Raw genomic sequence first — 20,772 nt, 5'->3', positions numbered from 1 at the left:
AATTAAATACCTCATTACTTCAACTTAAATGGAGTAAGTTCACAGTACTCATATAGATTAATTTTTGAACTTCCAAGCAGTTTCCTTTAATGGTGTGAGTTTTACAGTTCTCAGTTGGTTTAGTTCTCATTTATTGGGTTTTACTTTGCTCAATTGCTTTGTTTACTCAAATGGATTAAGTTCACAGTACTCATTAGGATTAGTTTTGAACTTAATGGTTTATTGTAATTGGTTTCCTCAATGGTTTGAGTTACCTTAACTTTTTGGTTTACGGTGCAGATTATTGCAAGTTTAAAGCAATGTATTGCTAAAGCAACGTGTTGCTACTTTTGTATTATTTGTCTTAAGTAAAATCACTGTCTGATGAGACAATCCCCTTTTTTCTTTCCTTCAATGCATTTAAAATAATGAACACATTCTCTCATTTACTGCGTGATTCACGGTGACTACTTTTAATTTAAATTCAAGAATTTTTAAAAAGTTAATTAAATTAAAAAGTAACTAAAATTTTGTCACTTTAAGTAATTCATTACTTTACTCTTACTTAGAAATGTAATATTATTATGTAACACTGGGCAAAACTAAATTGATGCCTGTGGCTCCTGATTATGAAGTGGTGTTATAACTGCCGAATCATAAAGGAACAAACAGTTAGCTTAAAATCCTTAATGTCCAGCTAAAACCTCACATCGTGAATGGTTTGAGAGAGAGTAAATTATCCAGACGTTTTCATTTTGGCTAAACTCTCCCTTTGAGATCAAAGTCCATTAAAACATTTGTTGATTTAAGTGCATAGTCTGAACTACAATCTTATCCATTACGTAAACACTGTATGTCATAAAATATCAACCTACCTGCGATAATAAAGCAAAGTCACGTCGACGGAATCACTACTGTCCCTTTAATTGGCTGGCGTGTCATTCCAGTGACATACTGTGTGTTTTGGCCAATAGATGTGCTGTCCTGAATTAAGCGACCAATGAGAATCGTCCGCGGGCGGGGCTTGAGTGGTTTACCGTCTCATTGAGTGTTAGTCGATGGGTATGTTGACAAGATGGAGTTCTTGCTGGGAAACCCATATAGTACTCCGGTGGGACACTGCATTGGTATGTTTTCAGATATTAAATCATGCATCAAAATTGTGCTGTTGCTAGTAAGCTCCTGAAGAAATGTATTTAGTTGAGCCCACTTCAAGCAAAGCTCAACATATGGATAGCCTGTCAGTAAGCTGGCTAACAGCTAATGCTCATCACGCTAACTGCTCTAGCAGATAGCTGTCAATGTGTTTTTTAACAAAGCAAATGGCTAAATTCTTCAAAGAGTTTCTAGCTTGGCGAAAAGCTGAGTTTAAGTAAGATGAAAAACTACTCTTTTTAATTAGCAGCTGGAATTAGCCTGCTAGCAAGTGTACACTGCGATTATCTCTCACACCCAGTTTCATAGCTAAAGCCTGAAGTAATGTGTGTAAATGATTCATACTGTTGTTTATAAATGGCCAGTTTTTAAACGGAAAATGACTGCAAGCACTGGAGGAGAACCAGCATCACGTAGTAGACAGAAGTTTGCAGTTCAGTGCGATGCCATCAGTGCCGATGTCACTCCAGATTCTCCTGGGCAGTAACCTTATCAGTTTACCTTTTGCTCTTCCCTAGAAAGGGCCACAGATGGCTCCCTGCAAAGTGAAGACTGGACCTTGAATATGGAAATGTGACATAATCAATGAAACAAAGACGGGTGAGGCATAAAAGATTTATAGCATTTAACAGGCTGAATGAAGTAACACCAAGTTCTGGCTATTGGGTCAAAGGCAAGACGTCATTCATATTGGTGCTTGCATAAATAATAATCATTTAAAAAGTAAATGCATATGTTTTTTGTTAAACAACCATTCTGTGTAATTTGTTAGACAAACAGGAACTTGTCATCACACTACATATTATTCATCTTATTGTTTTTGTTTATTTCTTTTTGTTATCAGCTGAATCTTTTGTCATTCTCAAAGTTTCTTGCTTTTTGTCATCACTTGACCATCTGTTACTAACACTTTCTATTATGTTTTTGTACTCTTAAAAAAAATCCGCTCATTTAATACTGACAACGATATGTTAATGAAAACATCTTCATGGTGTCCGCATGGTCTTAAAAAGTAACTAAATTTTAAGCCTTAAAAGGTATTAAATTCACTAAAACGTGGTGTTGTTGGTCTTAAATTGTTTTAAACAGGTCTTTAATTTACCGTTGTCCATGCAAAGCTACTCAGTTGGTACAACCAACAATCCAAAAAAAAAAAATGTTTACAGGTTCATACAGTCATGAAAAACCTGGAAAAGTTATGGAATTTTTACATGGCATTTCCAGGCCTGGACAAGTTTGGAAACACAGAAAAACCCACAAAGTTTTGGAAAAGTCACAGAAAACAAATATCTGTATTCTTGAATATAGGTTAGTTGTCTTGACTTCTATTCTGTCCTTTGCCAATCACATACTCTCACATTATTAGTGTGGTGTAAGCATCATTTAAATCAATTTTACATGGATATAATTGAAACTAATAGATTGCTGCGTGTTTTAAGATATGCTGTAATAAATTTGAACATGCATTGTTTATCTTTTACCATACAAATGTAGACATTGCATGAACATTATCATGAAAATTTACTTCAAAGTCTTGGAAAATCATGAATCATAGAATTTTAGTAGTAAAATGTGTATGAACCCTGTGTTTAACAAAAAAATACATCTATTAACTCTATTTGGCAATTTGGTTTAGTTATCTTTCTTGCAATAGCAAGTATATGTTTATAAGTATATGCTTGAAAAAAATTTTGGATAAAAGGTGTCTGCTAAATGATTAATTGTAAATATAGAGTATATACAGTATATATAATATTCTAAAATGTTACTAAACTCAAGTAAAATGCTTTTTAAATTTCAAACAACCTTTGTTAATGTAAAATGACCCATTGTGATTCAGCCTAACAGATTAATTGATGTCAAACCAACATATTTGTTGTTTACATATAAACAAATAAGTGATCATGCTAACATTTTAGTGGTTTGAAGTATACAAACATTTAAATAATATCAAATAAAATAAAAGGGGAAACGAAACTCCTTTCATTTTTACCTATTTTCAACAGTCTTTAGACACTATTTTTAGTATAATACGGATATTCCTGTCGCGGTTGTAGTTGTATGATTGTAGATATGATATAGTTGATTGTACTCTCATTTTTTTCTGTAGTCATTCAAATTAAAATCCATTGCAAGTCAATGACCTTACAAAGATTGAATATTCATCAACCTTTTGTTATTTATAGAAGATGGTAATGCTTTTTTGGAGACTTTGATTCATTCAACTTGATCCAAAGCATTGAAACTTCATAATGACTTGCTTTTTAGCTGTATGGATATGCTTTTTTGTAACTTGTTCATCTGATTAATAGGCCTAAGGTGCAATGAGAGCTGTAAAGAAGAGGCTTAATGGGAATAAAAACTACAGGGAGGTGATGCTTACATTGACGGTGAGGAACATGCAATGGACACCTGTCTTTACAAACTTTAGATCATGTATAGATTGTCTTGTTTATTTTGATTTTCCTGATGTTTTCAGGTTCTTGAGACATGTGTAAAGAACTGTGGGTATCGCTTCCACATGCTTGTCACCACCCGAGACTTCATTGATGGCGTTTTGGTGAAAATCATATCTCCTAAAAATACCCACCCCGCGATTGTTCAGGACAAGTACTAGCTTTGATACAGGTAAAAATCTGGATTTTGTTTACATTTTAAAATTATTATTATAAGTGAAGGGTTTTGTACCATTCCAGAAGGAAAATGTCCTGAGCATTTATTAAATTATCATCCACTTTCTCTTTCTTTCTTTCTCTTTCTTTCTTTCTTTTTCTTTTTTCTTTCTTTTTCTTTTTTCTTTCTTTCTTTCTTTCTTTCTTTTTCTTTCTTTTTTTTTTTTTTTTTTTTTTTCTTTTTTTTTCTTTTTTTTTTTTTCTTTTTCTTTTTTTTTTTTTTTTTTTTTTTTTTTTTTCTTTTTTTCTTTTTCTTTCTTTCTTTCTTTCTTTCTAAGAAATTAAGGTTTTGGAGTAAACTTCAAAGATTTTTTTTCTCCATATAGTGGACTTCTAAGGTGCTTAAAATAATAATAATATAATAATAATAATATATGTGCTCAAAAATAATAACATATGGTGCTCTGTAAAATAACATATGGTGCACAGTAATAATAATATTTTTTTATTTGTATAGCACTTTCTTGAATAAAATGTGACTAAAAATGTTTCACAAGCATCGCAAAATAAAAAACTAGCATCAACCTCGGGTACTTGAATATAGAAACAGATATAAGCAAATACAGAAAGCAAAATAAAAACACAAAGCAACTTCAAGCATGTACTAAGAACAAAAATAGACAACGAATTAATCGGCAGTAGTTTGAAATTTCAGTGCATTTTTTTAAGGACTCTACGCTATTTCAGCTAATAGTTGGCATCTTACCAGGAAAACTATTGGCGATTTTCTTAAAAAAGTAAATATAAAATATACAGTATATGTCCTTCTTGCTCAGAGTCCAGCATTGAAACTTCAGCTTGGAAGTTAAAACCACTGAGCACCATACTAGTCCACTGTTTGGAAAACAATCCTGGAATGTTTTCCTCGAAAAGACATTAATTAAAATCTTGGATGACAAGGGGACTGAGCAAATTACCAAGATATGTTTTATTCTGGAAGTGACTAGTCCTTGAGGGATGCCTTTGAAGGGATGTTGATGCCTTGTGGTTTAACACAAAATGAGTGCATAAATATATATTATGAACATTTCAAAAAGAGAAAGACCATTGATGGAGAGAGAAAAGGTGCACTATGGGGATGATGGTTACCTGATGCTGGTAGTCAAGGAGATCTGGCTAATTCATTGGCACTGAAGTTGTGCTCATTACAATCTAGTGGATCAGGTTACCATGTTTGGCTCAGTGATAAAGGGACTTCAGTTTGATTGGCCTTGCATTTTAACATGTTGCCAGAAATGTGTTTGAATTTAATCATTGTTTTGGCCAAAGAGACTAGGCAAGTTAAAGTTTTTGCTTTGCGTTTGTGTTTGACATTCAAATGACTTTAAGTCAGTTGATTTTAATGTTTAATCCTTAATTTAATGCTCAGAAGTTTGGGACGAGATCACTTTATTTATAAGTGATTGATTAAATGAAATACTCTTATTCGGCAGGCAGGCCTCAAATTACTTTTTTACTTGGTAGCATCGGTGCTACCAACTTAATATTTAGGAGCACCAAAAAAAAATTTAGGAGCACCCACCAAAAATGAATAAGCACTATTGCAATTGTATTTAAGGGATTTGTTATTTGAAAACAACATCAATTAGGACTAACAAAAACAGAAACAACTATGTAACTAATGCTGAGATGACTTATTGATATTTGTGTGCAATATTCCAAAATGTATGTCTAATAATATTTAAATATTAATGATGACGAAAATGACAATAATACTAACAATGAATTACATTTTTCATGATCATGCTGCCTTGAATGTGCTTGAATGTGAGTTATCTGCTATAAAAAAAGTCTGTTATTTTATGAAAAATAAATGTATGGTTTACATCAAACAAAAATGAAGCATTGCAGTAAGAAATTTATTTTGCGCTATTGTTCTTATATGCATGTCAATTTAATAAATAATATTTCTGCTACAAATAAATAAAAGATTATAATAAATCATTCAATTCAAGGCTGAAATCTGCAAAACAGTTTATTTAGTTAGTAATAAATAGAGAAATACATACTATGCATACATGCCTCCGTGTCAACAAGCTTGCCCGCCCCCTCTGGCCCCCCTAAATTTGGACGCGAATTTTGTGTCAAAACGCCACGGGAAGCGAAATCAGCCATCGGTGGCGCGCGCCCTCGCTCTTGTGCGCACTCGCTTTTGCGTGCACTCGGTTTCTCTGTCACTCCGCATTCGTCAGAAGTTAACCCCAAATTGACACAGATAATAAAAGATTCAACTTCAGTCATGCTCATGTTGTGAAACACTATCAAAATGTCTACTGTTGATTATATGGACTTCTGTTTTCAATAGCGATTTCAAAACTTTTAATATAGGAAGTCCTCGACTATGCAAAGGTTATTATCAATCAGAAATTAAGTGTACATAGGTTTTGTTAGGAAATGCAGTCTTGAACTTACAAACAGTTGGCAAGTACCGAAAACAGATATAACACATTGAACCAGTTTAGTTTTCAGTTACGCTCATGTAAAAGTAATATTCAATCATTTAGTTTTGCCTTCATTAGTTTTTTAATTCAGTCGTGACATAAAGCAGGAGTCATCAACACATGATTTATTACAACACGTTTTAAACATAGTAGTTTAACTAACTAATTTCTAATACCTACTTTTTTAGCTTTCCCATGGTGACAGTCAGTGCACAATATTTTACTGGTTATTTAGCAAGATAGTTGTATACAAAGTCCCTTTAAGTATTCTATAGTCTTTTTCAGAATAAAGTGTAATTTAAAGACTTAACTAGGTTATGTTAACTAGGAAAGTTGGAATAGTTAGTCAAGTTATTGTATAACTGGTTAGTTGTGTAGACAATCAAAAAAATACACATTACAAATTTCTTAAAGGAGGCTAATAAAACTGACTTCAAATTGTTTTAAAAAAAATTTAAAACTTGCTTTTATTCAAGAAATAAACTAGGAAATAAGACTTATTATGACTCCAGAATAATTATTTGTGTTTTATAGGAAAGTGCTTGAATACTTCTTAGTTTATTTAGATCACTGGGGAAACATTATTTTAAAATAATAGGATGGCAAAAAATGGACTTTAACTGCATCTGTTAAAGTTAACAGGTGAAAAAAATGCCTTGATGTACTTGAATGTTATAATAGTGTTATTCTACAATACAAAGTTACTGTCAAATAAATGAACATGAAAGATATTGTGAGTTTAGGTTATTTAATCAGCTTATTTATGAAGACAGGGCAAGCGCAGTGGGTAGCACATTGTGGAGTTTGCAAAATGTGGGAGTTTGCATGTTCTCCCTGTGTTTGTGTAGGTTTCCTCCGGGTGCTCTCCGGTTTCCCCCACAAGTCCAAAAACATGTGGTATAGGTGAATTTGGGTAAACTAAATTGTCCGTGGTGTATGAGTGTTTCCCAGTGATGGGTTGCAGCTGGAAGGGCATTCGCTGCGTAAAACATATGCTGGATAAGTTGGTGGTTCATTCCGCTGTGGTGGTGACACCCAGATTATTAAAGGGACTAAGCCGAAAAGGAAGGAATGAATGTTTATGAAGACTTCAGAGTGATGCATAAATCAATGACTTTGAATAATTGTTTAAGTAATTTGTGATGTATGTTAAAGTGTGCCCCCTAAAAGTACAAGTGGCCCCTGCCAGTTACTCTGGTCTAGAACCACCACTGGTGGAAAAGCAGGCGAGTCAGCCGACCCAATATATGAGCGGGGCAGAGCAGGATTCTCGCGATAACCACCGGCGCGAATACTGTTCTTTGTTATGAGCCGCAGATTCAGTTTAAACTTGGTAAAGGTGGAGCCTCTGTGGCGATGATGTTACAGTGTTAGATATTACATTTAGCGGACATTTGCAAGTGAATGAAACGCATCGATATTCGGGCACCTTCTCCGAAAACACTCGATTGATCTCTGCTGGCGGATCAACATTCACCACATGTCATGATCGCCCTCATCGCTGCCATTATTTGTAAGTTTAGATGTGGTTTGCAAACCTGTGGGCTTTTCACTCTTCAGCTGTTTGCATTTCCCGTGATCACAAAAGCTCCTTGTCATCTGACAGCGGAAAGCCTTGAGTGATTGACAGCTAATATTAACCAATATAGCAGCAGGGAAGAGCGATTCAGCACATTTTTAGATAAAAAATCAAAACAGGTCGCACTACAACTATTATATGCAATCGCACAAATGCTCCCAAATATATTATGAGGTCGCATAGATTAAATTTCAGGTTGCATATGCGACTAAAATGGTCGCAATTTTGAGCCTTGGCAGGGATACATTAAAGGGATAGTTCACTAATTGTTAACTAACTCTTCACTGAGTTTTTTTTTCTTCTGTTAAACACAAAAGAAGATATTAAAAAAAAATGTTGGAAACTTGTAAACATTGACTTCCATGTATAGGAGAAACAAGTACTATGGAAGTCAGTGGTTACAGGTTTCCAACATTCTGCAGTGTACCTTCTTTTGTGTTCAACAGAACAAAAAACTTAAACTAGTTTGGAACAAGTGAAGGGAGAGTAAACAATGACAATTTTCATTTTTGGGTGAACTACACCTTTAAGTGGTTCAAAATGACAATAGGAACTATATAATTAAATAATATAATGATGTTCTTTTGAACTTTAATCAAAGAATCCTGAGAAGAAAGTAACCATAGGTGTTTTTAGTTTTCAACATATTCAATTCTATTCATGTTTATTTACGTAGCGCTTTTGCTCACCTTAAAGATTCTTGGGGAGGAAATTAGGAATTGACATTTCATCCTCTACTTGGGAGGAGGGATTGAGTTGTAATCGCTCTTGCTCTATAAATGTAAGACATACAGCTCATACAATTTAAAATGATGCATAGATTACACTATACTAAAGCCAAACTTAACAAGCTGTATCCTTCTATCTTTCCTTTGTGATAAATGCAATGGCACATTCGGGACCTATGGTCATATATTCTGGAGTTTTGGAAAATATCTTGGACTTTATTGCCAGGCTTTTGAAATGGACATTAAAATTGATGTGGAATTAGAACTGTTTGGATGTTCAGACCAGGCTCTAACTTGGCCTAAACATCAACAACTCTCCCTTATGTTTGGCATGGTGCTGGCCAAGAGAGTGATTCTGATGGAGTGGAAATCCACGACACCTCCACATTTTTTTAAATAGTTAAATGGTTTTCTGCCCTCAAGCTGGAAAGGTTAAGTTTCTCTAGATTTGGCAAGCAGAAAAAAGTTGTATGAAAAAACATGGGGCCCCTTCCTTTTCAATTTTTTTTTACATGTCTTTCTATTTTGTTTCTTATTCCATTAGTCTGGCTGATCATTTATTTATTTATTTTTTTTTTTTTGATGGTGCTGTATAATTGCTGTATTTTCTGCTAGTGTTTTGGTGCATGTTCTTGGTAGTATTAGGTAATAACACAGAGATAATTTTGTTAACATACTGTATACATGATGTACACTGTGGGTGTTATGTTTTTATAAAAACCTCTATAAATAAAGTTAAAAAATAAAATGTATATATAGCGCTTTTACAATGTAGATTGTGTGAGAGCATATTATCACATTAATGATTTCTGAAGACTGAAAGTGACACTAAAGACTTTATTTTATATATTTTATATTAGGGCTGTGCGATTGGATGAAAATATCTAATTGCGACTATTTATTTATTTATTTATTTTTGACATTGCTATTGCTATTTGCTTTGTGATTTTTAATTTTGTAGTCAAGCTTCAGCTCAATATTCTGTAAGCTGTGGCAACAATTCTGCGACAGCTCTTAAAAATGACCTGTTTTTGTTCGGTGTCCAAAATATTCCCATATTAACCAATGCTGTTTTTTTATATTAATTCGTATTAATGCTTCTGAAGCAGCAGACGCCATTATGCCAATTGTATGCCCTTTCATGTTTTTCCTGAATGTGAGCTGTATGAATGGAACTCAGACGTACTACATCAGCAATTTTGTCATGATCACGTGACTTACCCACGTGAGTTGCGTCGCTTCACTCCCATTCATGAATTCTCTTCTGGGGCATCATGCGATAGTGTAGCGTCCATCTGATGCACACTTTAGAATCTCGCTGGAAGTAGTAGGTTGTCTGGGTACTTCACACATACTGATTTTCGAATTCTATGAATTCGGACATGCTACTCTGCTCGCATACTGACTTTAGCATACTATATAGTATGGAAGTATGCCATTTTGGACGCAGCCTATCATACACAGACAGATCACACATTTGCTCTGGGCAGGGGAAATTAAATAATACGTATTTCGTATTGCAGCCTCTTGCGATTAGCTAATCGCAATGTTTCAAATTGCGATTCGATTTCGATTAATCGCACAGCACTATTTTATATATTTTGCATTGTTATATTAAATATTGAATAATGTTTAATAATCTTACTCTTTCACTTGATCAAATATTATTTACAAAATCTAACAAAAACCCCAAACATTTACTGTGATATTAACAAGGTATTAAAATTTCAAATTGAGAAGATCTGAGCAGCTGAACTTCCATTCCTACATATCTTTTAAAGTTTACTTGCGGTTTACCAGAACATGTTTTAAATAGCAAGTTTGTTTTCAAATCATAATGCATTTGTATGTATTCTGTATGTCAGGCATGGGCAGATGCCTTCAGGAGTAGTCCAGATTTGACAGGAGTAGTCCACGTCTATGAAGAAATGAAGAGGAAGGGTATAGAGTTTCCTCGATCTGAATTGGAGACCCTGTCACCCATTCACACACCACAGCGTGTAAGTTTTGACGTCAAGTATGTTGTAGTTTGTCTGTCACCATAGTACTGGCAGCTCCCTCTAAAATATTACATCCCTTATCATTACTTATCTTTATCTCTTTACCTTTCCAGTTTATCTCTGTGTTTATGCTTATTGTCCTGCTCTGTTTATAATAGCAGCAAACCGCTCCAGAGATGGACCAGCAGAAATACAGTGCCCCAGTCCAGCCCAAGCCACAGCCTCACCCTGCTTCCGCTCCACCCTTCACTGCCCCTGTGGCCCACACTTCCCCACAGATGCCCAATCTGCACATCGCAGGGCCCATCAATCCTTCTCCTGAACAGGTTCTGGATCAACAATTGTTTTCCAGGGGTGTATCAGTTCACAATTCAGTGGAGATAAAAAAAAGAGAGAAAATTTATTTACTTTTATATTGACTTTTTTAGAAATTATGTAATCTTCACTGTTCAAAATGTGAATACATCTGAATTGTGTCATTGCCATGCAAGTAGAAGATTGTTCTACTAAAAATCACAACTAAAATTTTGGAAGCTTACAGTAGTGGAAAAATCAACTGAAGTGAACATACTGTACCCTTGTTTTATGATTGACTTCATTCCATCTGCAGCCACAGGACATCACTAGTTTCTCACAGGACATCACAGGTCATCACTAGTCTCTCATTTTGCTCTAGTGATCTTAATCCATTATTTTATCAATCTCTTTCACAGTTCACACTGTAGTGGTTTCTTATCCAGGACTTTTTCCCAGAGATTTGTATGTTTAATTCAGGAGTCTGGACTAATTGTGTTCAGCTTCAATGATCTGCTTTACCCTTTGTGCTGTGTGATTGGCTCCTTTTCCTGCATGAAAGTTGCTGGATGATTGGGCAATGAACGCAGTTTGTGGAAAGAGCTTCTGGTAAACAATTGCATTCATTCTGTCATGAATCTGTATAAGAGACCAAACTCCTGCTGATAACAACACCAGACCATTTCCTTCTTCACCTTTCACTGACTCATTTACACACTTTAGGTTCAGTCTTTCTCTAGTTCGATGATAAATGTAATGCTTCCCATTGAACCCAAACACATAAACTTGCTTTTTATCACCAAAGTGTACTCTGGAACAGTTCTCTGTCCACACAACATGCCTTTCAGCAAAGCTTCGTTTAGACTTTTGATTATTTAATAATACTGCAGAGGTGGCTCTCAGCTTCTTTTATATACAGATATATAGAATCGTCTCTTTGGCCTTCATCTGGATAACCTAGCTACTGTTTCAGTCACCTTTTTGCAATGTCAATAAAATAATGAAAAGTTAAGCAGCCAGTTAAATAGGGTCAGATTAAAAAAACAAAAAACATAGATTGTTTGTCAGGTAATTAGGATCCCAGATCCGTGCCAACAATTGCAAGGTACTGTGTATGAAAGCTAATTTTCAAAATTTTAGAGGTTGTCTATTTTGTGCTTCAGATTGTATGCAACTCATGACATGTTAGGTTAACTTCAAAAAGGATTAGGCAGTGACTTCAGAACTTTGAAATTATTATTATTAAAGTTCTATTATATTATAGGACTAATTTTGATCTTCACTGTAGGTCACAATAATAATAAAAAAATTATTACATAGTGACAATATACATGATGTATGGTTCACCCAAATGTAATGCCAAAATTATCATTATCAAATATTTGTCAATTTAATAATCAGTCTTTTGTGCTGTATTAGAAGAATGGCTGGGAGGTGACCAAAATTTTATTTCACGGTAACTATAGTTTTCATGATATAGTTTTTTTTAATAAAGGTAGTTATTCCAGAAAATGTATAAAAGGGATTTATATAGTAAATAAACTTGAATATTTAAGAAAAGAAAAGGACTTCTTCTTATTTGATTATTTTGTATTTTATTTTTAACCTTGTAAATATAGTAAACAAAACATGACTTTAGATGAACAACAAATTTCACTTTGTTTGTGGACAGACCTTATGATTATCTTCTCACAGAAATAAAAAATATCTTAAAGTAAGTAACAGGATATTTAAATATAATTATGTAAACAGTTTAAGGAAATATCAAACTTTTTTCCTTCAAAAATATAAAATATAAGCTACCGCGGTCTTGACAACACTGCCAGTCTCCCATGGAGTGTCTTTCTCAACCCTGTGTATGCTTCATGTGAGTTGGCCACACCCACTTATTTACATTTCATGTATACATGTAAAAAAAAATTATTGTACACATTTCATTCTGTGGTAACAATATATACTGTCATACTGCCCAGGTATTTTTTTAAAGAAAAAAAGGCATTGTTACATTATTGTTTTGTGAGATCATTCTCGCATATTTAAACAAAAGATGACAAGACACTTTGCAACACCCATGTTGTTTTCATAGATTACGTAATAAATAATATCATATCATTTTTTAGATTTGCAAGCTGCGCAGTGAGCTGGACATCGTGCGTGGGAACACTAAGGTGATGTCGGAGATGTTGACCGAGATGGTTCCTGGTCAGGAGGATCCTTCAGATCATGAGCTTCTGCAGGTTCCCCAATCAGATTTCTTTCTTTATTTTTATATATTACATTGGTTGTGTCTTGAAAGAGCTACAGAAGGCCACTAGAGGGAGTATGTTGACTATTTGTGTTCTAAATTTTTTCTGTTTTGTTGAAAGGAGCTGAACAGGACTTGCAGGGCTATGCAGCAGAGGATAGTTGAGCTCATCTCACGTGTTTCCAATGAGGAAGTCACAGAGGAGCTCCTGCACGTCAACGACGACCTCAACAACATCTTCCTGCGATATGAGAGGTTTATCTTTTCTTTTTGAATTTGCAAAATTTTTTTGAATGAAATGTAGGAGGTTTTGGTCCTTTCACTGAAGGTCCAAAGATCCCAAAAGGTCAAAAAGGCATGAATTCATATCCATTAAATGGTTTATATAGATCTCTTTAGACTTTCTCTAAGATTTTGGTTGTCCAGATTTTTGAAAAAAAAGTTATTTAACCCTATAGAGCCACACGTATCATATTTGATACTCAAGTTTCTAAGACCTATATAATATCAACATGATCAATACTTTGTTTAAAAGCCTGTTATATATGATTTGATAAAATGTAACAGGTAAAAACAAAGTGAAAAACTACCTGAAATATTGTTTTGTCATTAAAATTAAGTTGTTGTGAGCAAAAAGGTGCACAAACACCTGAAGTATCAAATTTGATACAAAATAAATATGAAAAAAAATGTATATGGCAAAATTTTATTTGTTTGCTAGATGGTTTAATAAACATCTCAGTTCCAGATGTTTCAGTTTTTTGATATATCAGGTCTTACAGGGTTAAAAAATATCTTATTTGCTTTCTGGACAGAGGCATTTGAGTTCATTATTAAAATCTTTTGGACTCAGTTTACTGGAAAAGCTTTAGTAGCTCTCTTAGGAGTTAAAACAGACTTAATAAAAAGTAAAAAAAAAAAAGTCATCTCCTATGAATAATGTTTGTTGATGTAGAAGAAGAACTTTAAATGGCTCCAGAGTAGACCACCGATACTAGAGGGCTGGTTAAGGACATTGAAGAAAAACAGTGGGATGGAAAAAAGAATGTATTTGACCAATGGAAACCTTTAACAAAAGAACTGGGTGAGATATGAGGGAGAAGTTAGATAATGTATATAAAATCTAATTTAAAAAACATTTTTTATTATTATTATTATTATTATTATTATTATTATTATTTAACTCATTTGAAGCCATCCTGTTGTTCTGATTTGATGTTGTTTCTTAATCGATCTTATACTGTAAAATGCAATGTGCTACTAAATTATGTACTTGTCAAAACTCTGTATCTGTGCACTAAGTACATGCTGGATGATGGGTTAATAAAACGCGTATATACTGTGTGTATACATAATATATATCATTTTTATTTATTTATTTATTAATTAATTTATTTATTATTATTCTTTAAACTTCATATACACATTCTAGAAAGACCTGAGATTTATATTACATTCTGTTTAAAAGCATTAAAGGACCCCTTTAATAATATGTATTGATTATGATTGCTCGCTTTTCTGTTTTTAGATATGAGAGGTTCCGTTCTGGCCGAACTGCCCAAGGCATAAACAATGGGGTGGGTTGTGTCTTCTTTAAGATTTATATTAATCATTTTAATCTGTGTGTTGGCATCACTTCGTCATCAATGTGTGTTTTATTTATTTATTTATTTTTTACCAAACGTGTAAGGTAAAAGGTTCATGCCAAGAGCACAGCTCAGAGTCACTCATGTAATTTCCTCTTCCCCTCATTGCTTGCTTTTTGCTCTGAGAATGTTTGGTTCATTTTACGTTGTGATGCAACCACTTCCATGATGTGTGCTTCTCAACAGAAGAAGATACGATTGCATGTTGGTGTTATTTATTGTGTGGTTTTGGTCTGTTTTGTGATTTTGTTTTTCTTATTTTTTATTTTTTGTTATTGCTAGCTGAGGGAGGCAAGTATAAAAATCATCAAATCTCATTTTTTTTATTTGACATTCAGATGGTGAAGAATGTCATTACTGGCTGGTATCGTGTTCTTGTGTCGCATTTGGCATGTTTTGACAGTGAACCTTCATTAGCATGTAGAACGCTTGTCCCACAGTCTGTGATTGTCGCTTGCTTTTCCATCCATTCATATGTCCATCTACAAGCCCTAGTATTTGTTCCTCTGCCTACTGTTTTAAACAATATAGTCTACATGGGGATTTAGGAATGCTTTTTATGGAATTAATGTAAGATATTTAATAACACATAGCAATAATATTCAGCTATTTTAGTAGGTTCAAGGAGTGCATGAAAGAAATACACTACCGTTCAAATGTGTGTGGTCATGTTTTTGAAAGAAATTAATATTTTTATTCAGCAAGGAAGCATTACATTTATGAACACTTTAAATTGGCATAAAAGACTTCTATATTATTACAGTAATGTTTAAATGTATTTGAAAACAATTTAAAACTAAGTTCTCTGGGAAATCAGGATTTCTAATGGATCATGTAGCACTGAAGGCTATGCTGGAAATTCAGTTTTGACGTTTCAGGAATGGCTAAAATTTTAAATTATGCTGAAATAGAAGTATAATATTCCACAATACTAATCTGTATTTATTTCAGTAACATTAAAAAGACTACATGCATTTTAATGGTAATGAATTTCTGGCTTGAATTTAGAATTTTCTCATGTGGTATCAAATAGCAAAAATAAATGCATATTAAATATGGTGATATTTGTCACATAATGTAAATTATTGCATCTTTCCCCTACTTTGTTATCTAATAGTGAGGGAACAGAAACTTAACAGCATGTTACAAAAGAAGGACCTAAACATCCACACACACACACTGAGCAATAATACTTTCACTCTTGCCCAACACACCCAGTGTTACAATAAGCGTTCCTGTCTAGTGTCACTTCACCCTTTTCATTAATTCTTAGTTTTCTTAGTTGCAGATTTGGGCACTGTTTCAGTAAGGAGGTTCAACCAACTTTGAGCTTAAACTTGAACTCTGAGTTGTCTTACCGAGAGATTAAAAACTGATCTGTGTTCGGTCAATCAAGTCTTACTAGACTGATTTAGAGTTAAGCGCGCACACCGTGACTATAAAAAGGCATCATCATTGGAGCGCCGATATTAAAGGGCACCATGGCAACATCTGAAAAAAGAGCATTTTTTTTCTCCTGCTGAACTTGATGTGCTCATGCAAAGTTATAGCAAATATGACCATACTGTATATTTACAACACCACTGCATTGGCAAAACAGAGACAGTTAGTATGGGAAACCATAGCTGCTGAAGTTAATACGTAAGTTTACATTTAAAATATTTGAAGTATTTAAATGTTTTACGTATAATAAAAAATAAGTAATGTAATGTGTGACGTTGGGTGATGCAGTGGCGCAGTAGGTAGTGCTGTCGCCTCACAGCAAGAAGGTCGCTGGTTCGAGCCTCGACTGGGTCAGTTGACATTACTTTGTGGAGTTCGCATGTTCTCCCCGTGTTCTTGTGGGTTTCCTCTGAGTGCTCTGGTTTCCCCCACAGTCCAAAGACATGTAGTACACCTGTGTAATTGGGTAGGCTGAATTGTCCTTAGTGTATGAGTTTGAATGAGTGTGTATGGATGTTTCTCAGAGATTGGTTGCGGCTGGAAGGGCATCCGCTGCGTAAAAACATGTGCTGGATAAGTTGGCGGTTCATTCTGCTGTGGCAACCCCAGATTAATAAAGGGACTAAGCCGAAAAGAAAATGAATATGTGACGTTTATATACTTTTCACTTGATAAAGTAGGGAATTGGCCGTAACTTTGAAGTTATTTCAGATGTAATTGCATTAAATTACATAAAATACGCTACTGCATAGTTTCTACAACAAATTTGACAACAAGAATGCATATAACCTTAACTTAATGATCAGTGGAAATGTTTAATTTAAGGTTCACACTTTTACTCACATTGATCGGTTTAAGATAAAAAGTTTTTAAAGGATTTAAAAGTGCACTTGTGGGTTTGCCACAGGTGGGTTGATATGACATTTATGTATGAATGTAAGCAATACTAAAAATAGTTTTTAGAACGAGTAATAATCCCATTAATTTAGTTACGGTACATGTCCCTATCGAAGGTCAGTGAATTTAAGATGATTATTTATTTTTTGCAATAATATCAAAGCTAAAACTTAAAACTATGCTATTGAATCTAATTGTAATGTTCCAAAAAAAGGACAAACCTTTCTCGCTACTTTGTGTGATTGAAATATAGGCAATGAATGACTAAGGCTAGAGCAAGAAATACCACTTTATCTTTAATAAAGGGGAGGAGACCGACAGAAACTCAGAGTTTGCTCCTGCTCCTAACCAGGTTAGGCTCAAAGAGTAAGTTACCACGGTAACTGACTCTGAGTTAAAGTTATCTCTCTTACAAAAACAGGCTTGACTTACCCTGCTTTCTCAATTTTGACAAACCTGCCATTTTGAAATGGAAAACCCAGAATTTCTCCCATTTTAGGGTTAACATACTCAGAGTTTTCACTTAACCTCCTTTCTGAAACGGGGCCTTGATCTCCTGAAAGAGTTTGTGTAAATGGTGAAAACAATGTATGTGCTACTGTACATCCCAACCATTTGCCTCAACCTTTAGAACTAACTGCAGGCCGAAACAAAAAAAAAGTTGAAGAATGTACACCAGTTTGAAAATGTATAATATTAATATTATTTTAAAACGATTATATATGAATATAGTACTATATAAACACCAAAGTGTCAGTAGTCACATTGTATCTGTGAAATGGTGTTGCATATCCACAGGTGTTGAACGAAGCGACAGAAGACAACCTGATTGACCTGGGACCGGGGTCTCCAGCGGTGGTCAGTCCCAGGATCAGTGCTACTCCTCCATCCAGCCTGCCTCCATCTGTGGCTCCAGTTCGCTCTGCCTCTCCAGTCACACTGTCCTCTAGATTGGCTGGTTTGGGTAATGCCATATCTGTAAACAAATTCTCAAATTAAAGAGAGAGGCTTATTTGGTCTTTTTGTCATAATGCTTGTTAAGCTTTGTTGTACTTTGCTTTTACAGATGTTGGTTCGGACAGTGTGAGCGGCACCTTGAGCTCGTTGGCCACCTGTCAACCCCAAGATGACTTTGACATGTTTGCCCAAACTAGGACTGGCACCGTTCCTGAGTGGAAAAGGTATGAATGTTTCCTCTAGGATTTTTTCCAGCTGTGGCGGCAGGCCTTTTTTTACACAGATCTACCAACTACCTGTGGCATTATTTCAATGACCGATGTCATGAGCGCAGTATTAGAAGTCGAGATTGCATTTATGTAATAGCCTACATCATGCGAATCTCTTTGCTTGCACTCCGATTTCCTCTGCTCGTGCACAAAACTTCTTGCACGCCCCCTCCAATACAAGCCGCTTCAAGAGCGCGCAGATTTTCTTGTGCACTCTCAAATAAACGCTGCTGAAGTGCGATTTAGTGCTTTTATGTAACGAGTATGTCTCCAACATTTATTAGAGTTGCTAGGAATATTTATGAATGTGTCCAATAGACCTACATAGCAGTATTAATGCATCCTGAAGTAAAGTGAAATGGCTATACGTCGTGTTTGCTGGGTCTCACGCATCACGCACCTGTCAGTCAGTCAGTCAGCACGTAACCTTAAAGGGTGACACGAATGACGCACAGCACTACTACGGTTACAGAAAAGTTTGCGCTGTTATAATTCACTTACCCTTTAATAAGTTTTGGTGCAATTATCACCTGCTATTTAAAAAAAAGTGTTTTGAATGAGAAGCTGTAATGTAGCCTTGGCGGGATGAATTTTGGCATGGCGTCCCGCCATGGAAGAATGAATGTAGCTGAAACCATGAATCTAATTAATCTCATCGAACTAACAACCTATAATATATGCTCATTAGCCATTTATTTGTTACACCTTGCTAATAATAAGTTAGGGCCACCTTTTGGCTTGAAGGCATAATATGTAAGATTGTTTTCACTAAAATATTCAAAAACCACTAAAATGGTATTCTGTATTATGCACTTATGTGCGTACATCAGGGGTGCTCAGCCCTGTTCCTGGAGATCTACCTTCCTACAGAGTTCAGGTCCAACCCTTATCAAACACACCTGAACCAATCAATTAGGATCCGAACAGCACTTGATAATTACAGGCAGGTGTATTTGGTGAGGGTTGCAACTGAATTCTGCAGGAACGTAGATCTCCAGGAACAGGGTTGGTCACCCCTGCCGTACATTATCCAAAATGTTTAAAAAAAAAAGTTAAAATATCCAGCTTTAACTAAGGGCAAGGACCACAACCTGTGTCGCCATGCTAATGATATCATACCCCCTTAATTTCAGGTATAGTTCATAAAAACACTAAAGATGCTTTTAATATATTGTGCTTTTTTGTTAGACTGCACAGAGTAGCATTATAACAGAAATTAAAAATTTATTTTGTGTATTTAAAAAAAAAGGGTTTATGCGTTCTATGTATTTTGCTTCATTCCCACGTGATCACAACCCAAAGCACCAGAAGCGGTGGATTAGGCGTAATAAAAGCTCCGCTGCTTTCGTGCTGCAGCACTCTCGTCTCTCATCAGCAGTTGCTTCAGTGATGACCTTTAGCCTTACTTTGCTTCATACAACCATAATAAGTTTTGAATACTTTAGCTCATCCTCGAACATGATTTCTGGAGGAGTCATGTAGGATGTACTAGACAATAACTCTATGATTCCACACTCAGTCATGGTGTCCTCCAACTACACCTTTAGGATTTATTCACATCGATGAATGGTCTATGGTCCTTTTTTGTCCACAATAGCTATGTTTCCATCTAGAAATGCAAATTAAATTTATGAGCAAAACTGGAATATTGCATAAAAGACATGTGACTAATGAAGCATTTCCATCCAAGGAGTTAAAGAGAACAAAATTGTCACTTCCTTATTAACTGGCGCAGTAAAATCAGAATTTGCTGCGATTTAAGAGAAGCTGCGTGAATCTTTTCTTCATTTAATAAATGACTTGTGCCTCAAAAGACATGCAATGAAAGCGTGGTGGCATCTTGACAGTTCTGAAGGTTATTAATAAAATAATAACACTAATACTGAAACGGTTACTGCATTTTAGAATGACCAAAACAACATTTCAGATTTTTTGCAATGTGGTCAGCCTGCTGGTTTGTCCATTCACACACATTTTCATCATCACATGATCTCTTGTAACAAAATCACATTACTTTTTAATATGCATACTGGAATTTGTACAGTAAAAGTGTTTCCAACATAGTTTATGCACATTTTTTCTTATCGAATAAAAAGTTTATCCCACTCAGTTAAGCGCAATATTTGTCTTTTGCATATTTTCAAAATGTATGCGCATCTTGGCATTTCCATCAACCAATTTTTTTTGTGCATATCTAAAATGTGCATAAAAATAGGTGGATGGAAACAGCTTCTGACTTGATACTATTATGCAGTTGCTGCATTATGTGATCTTCACACTGAAGGTGTAATTAATAAATTGAGATCTGGTAACTGTGGAGCCCATTTCAGTGTAGTAAAGGTTTAGGAAGTAAAATGTTCAATAAACCAGTTTGATATGATTTGAGCTTGGTGACATTGTGTGTTACCCTGCTGGAAAAAACAATAATAAGATACACTGTGGTCATAAAAGGATAAACATAAAGGGA

The 20,772-nt window shown here is 34.8% G+C and overlaps 1 pseudogene; it reads left to right on the top strand.

Annotated features, from left to right (window-relative positions):
* The first annotated feature begins 1,034 nt into the window (after window positions 1-1,034).
* Window positions 1,035-20,772, top strand: part of LOC130238288 (TOM1-like protein 2) — a 32,365-nt pseudogene continuing 12,627 nt past the window's right edge.

Source organism: Danio aesculapii, chromosome 12, assembly GCF_903798145.1.
Source record: "Danio aesculapii chromosome 12, fDanAes4.1, whole genome shotgun sequence".
Classification (NCBI taxonomy): domain Eukaryota; kingdom Metazoa; phylum Chordata; class Actinopteri; order Cypriniformes; family Danionidae; genus Danio; species Danio aesculapii.
This window is presented reverse-complemented; position numbering and strand designations above follow the sequence as displayed.